This window comes from Ailuropoda melanoleuca, chromosome 2 (genome assembly GCF_002007445.2).
Source record: "Ailuropoda melanoleuca isolate Jingjing chromosome 2, ASM200744v2, whole genome shotgun sequence".
NCBI classification, from domain to species: domain Eukaryota; kingdom Metazoa; phylum Chordata; class Mammalia; order Carnivora; family Ursidae; genus Ailuropoda; species Ailuropoda melanoleuca.
Genome location: NC_048219.1, coordinates 1,357,477 through 1,361,389, shown reverse-complemented (window position 1 = coordinate 1,361,389; position 3,913 = coordinate 1,357,477).

The window sequence follows — 3,913 nt, the reverse complement described above, 5'->3', positions numbered from 1 at the left end:
GGTCCCCCGCTCCTCCCTCCAGGCTGGGGTCGGAGGGTGCGCTGTGGGGCCCAGTGTGGAAGGATGCGACTGTGCCCACCTGTGCTCACCCTCCCCCCTGGGGACTACTCTCGCTGCTGATACACAGAGGGGCGAGTGGTCAGGGCGTGGATGCGCCTGTGTAAGGGGCGACTGTGGACACCGGCTCCTGGGAAGAGGCTGCTGGGGGCGGAGGTCAGTGTGAGGTCTGGGGCGTCCAATCTCCAAGGGCTGAAACGCCCCTCAGTTTGTTGAATGGCTCTCTCTCCTTCACTGGGGGATGTGATGAGGCTGAAAGAGCAGAGCTGGGGCAGCCCCTCTGGCTTCCTGAGGCAGGAGTGTAAGACAAAGCAGTAAGACCAAGTTGCTTCTTTATTTTCACTCATTCTCCTTCAGACTCCTGCCTTAACCCAGAATTTAAATGTATCTCAGCTGGAGGGAACCTCTGAGGTGGTCTACTCAGGCTTCCTCATTTTTTTTGTTGGCAAAATAAACAGTGCGTTGGTGGCCAAAGAAATGGGTTTGCATACTGGCACCACCACTTTCCACGTGTACACGCACTGGTTGGTTCTTTGACCTCTCTGAGCCAGTTTCCTCCTCGCTGCGGTGAAGATAGTGATCATCTCTGTTCCCCCTCCTTGGATTATAGAAGAACTTGAAATTAGGAGTTTAGTAGACCCAGTTCTTCCATTTATTAGCCGTGTGACCTTAGGAAATTAATAACCACCTGTCTCTGCAGCCTCAGTTCTCATCTGTAAAGTGGGTGCACTAACAGTATCTTGCAGAGTTGTCAGGAAGATCAGATGAGATAATGTGTGTACAGTGAGCATGGTTAGACGATCCTGTGACATCACGACAGGAGCACTGTCTGTGAGTGACTTGGCCAAGATCACATAGGAAAGGCAGAACACCGGATAGTGTCCAGAGGCGTCCAAAGGTCCGCAGACCCCCAGCAAGTGGCAGTGCATCAGCAGCTTCTCTGAGGGCTTGGATGGAGGGCGGGGCAGGGGAATGGGGGAAGGTGGAAGAAGGGGGCGGGGAATGAGGCAGCATGTCCATATCCTGCATGCTGACATCTCGGGCAAAACAGATGCAGCCCAGCATCTTTGCGTCCTTTAGCCTGGAGTTGTCGCCACGTAGAGATACAGGCAAACACCCAGCTGGGCAAAGTCTGCCTCATTTTCCTCTCCCCTCCCCTCCTGTCCTCCCCTCACACGTTCCCCCCCACTCCCTTTCTATACACATCCAGCCCTCAGAGACTCAGCTGACTCCTTCCTGCCTGCTGGTGCCATTTTCTTCTGGTTCTGCACCCTTGGCATGGAGAGCAGTTTCCTGGATCTGAAGCAGGACTGGCAGAGACACCAGCCCTAATGTTCCCCCAGCTCCTTGATCTCTGCCCTACCCAGCTACTTCGAAGGGCCCCTCTCCTAAGGTTCCAGGAGAGAAAACAAAGGATGTCTGGGGACCATGCGTACCCACTCCACACGGAAATAATTCTAAAGCTTTTGGGAGCCAAGTATAATTGCAAAGGGAAAAGTGATATAGGCCCTGCTGGCCTATCAGGCCTGTCGGAGACCTCCCCAGGCAGTGCTGTTTCTGTCCCCTGCCCTGTCTTGACTCACACCAGTTAAGCCCAGCCCTACCTGGGACTGGGCTGGACTCCTGAGCACTTCGATGACCTCCAGGCAAATTATAGCCTTGGCCCCTTCAAAGCTCTTTGCCTGCCCTTGGTCACAAATGGGGACAGCTCAACGGGGCATGGGACCAGCAGTAGTTCTAGAAGCCCTGACAGAAGGGGCTTGGAGGGCGCCTGGGTGGCTCAGTTGTTAAACGTGGGCCTTCAGCTTGGGTCATGGTCCCGGGGTTCTGGGATCCAGCCCCGCATCGGGCTCCCTGCTCTGCTGGGAGCCTGCTTCTTCCTCTCCCACTCCCCCTGCTTGTGTTCCCTCTCTCGCTGGCTGTCTCTCTGTCACATAAATAAAGTCTTTAAAAAAAAAAATACTGCAATGAGACATCACTTGCCACCTATCAGAATGGTTAAATCAGAAACACAAGAAACAATAAGTGTTGGTGAAAACGTGGAGAAAAAGGAATTCTTGTGCACTGTTGCTGGGAATGCCAACGGGTGCAGCCATTGTGGATGTGACAGTATTCCGGTTCCTCAGAAAGTTAAAAATAGAACTACCTGCGGGGCCTGATGGCTCAGGTGGTTAAGCGTCTGCCTTCAGCTAAGGTCATGATCTCAGGGTCTTGGGAATCAAGCCCTGCTCAGCAGGGAGTCTGCTTCTCCCTCTCCCTCTAACCCTCTCTCCACTCAGGCTCCCAGGCTCACTCTCTCCCTCAACTAAAAAAATAATTTTAAGAAAATCCTTTTATGGACCCATGTGAGAGTATCTCTGCTTACCTAGAGCTGGAAGGACTGCATCTCAAGGTAAACACATATCTGGCTTCATGAAGTCCTGCTACATTACACCCTGGAAGGCTGTTTGCAACCCCAGCAGGCTCACGTAAGGGTTCCAGTCTCCCCTCATCTTTACTAACGCTTATCACCATCCTGCTTTTTTTTTTCCTTTTTGCCATTCTAATGGATGTAAAGTGATATCTCCTTGTCTTACTTTCATTTCTGTGACTATAAAGAGGTCAAGCAAATACTTCCTTGACCATTTGCATTTCCCCTTCTGTAAATTGCCTATTCATATCCTTTGTCCATCTCGCTATAGAGCCTCCGGTCTTTTTCTTGTTCATTTGCCAGCTCCTTACACAGTCACTATACTATTTGTTTGCTATTGTTCTAGCCTTTGAAAAGACTTTTCCCCCCCAATTTGTCAACTTTCTGCCAGCTTTGTCAATCTAGTCTTTAATTGAACAAAACTTTTTAATTTGTATGCGGCTAACTTGGATGACTTGAACATTTGTATGGAAGTTCTTTCCATCCCCATTTCTTATGCAAAATACCTGTTCAAGTCTTTTGCCTGCAATCCTGTTGGGATATACATGGGTGTGTGAACCCAACTCCAGAATTGGGGATGGGCTGTTCCCCATACATCCAACAACAAGCAATTCTCGGACTCCAGTTGGGTGTCCTACAATTCAACTCAATTCTGGCACTATCCACCTGGAGATAGCATCAGATTCCACGGGTTAAGGGTTCAGTCCTACAAGAGGGGACCCCCCATCCCCCTCAAGTTCTGGTGCCAGTCACCAGCCCAGATTGTCACCTGGGCTTCTGAGTGACCAACTACAGGCTGAAGGTTCCAACAATCCCTCTTTATGTTCAGTTAATTTGCTAGAGCGGCTCACGGAACTCAGAGAAACATCTGATTCACTAGATCACCAGTTTATTACAAAAGGCTGTAACTCGGGAATGACCAGATGGAAGAGAAGAGACGCACAGGGCAAGGTGCAAGGAAAGAGATGCAGAGCTTCTATGCCCCTTCCGGGTGAGTCACTCTCCCTGCACCTCCATGTGTCCACCCCCTCAGAAGCTCTCCAAAATCCTTCCTTTTGGGTGTTTATGGACACTTCATTATAGAGATGGATTAAAAAATTGGACTTTAGTGACTGATTCAGCCTCTAGCGTCTCCTCACCTCCATGGAAGTCAGGGGGTAGGACTGAAAGTTCCAATCCTCTTATCATGAGGTGGGTCCCCTGGCAAGCAGCCCTCCTCTTTAAGTAGGGTCCAAAAGTCACCTTATTAACATAACCTCATTGACATAACCAAAGACACCTCTCATCACTTAGAAAATTCCAAANGACATAACCAAAGACACCTCTCATCACTTAGAAAATTCCAAAGGGTTTTCAGAGCTCTGTGCCTAGAACAGAGTCAAAGACCAAATACATATTTCTTATAAATGAAAATATTACAGGATACCTGCCATTTTCACACTGATT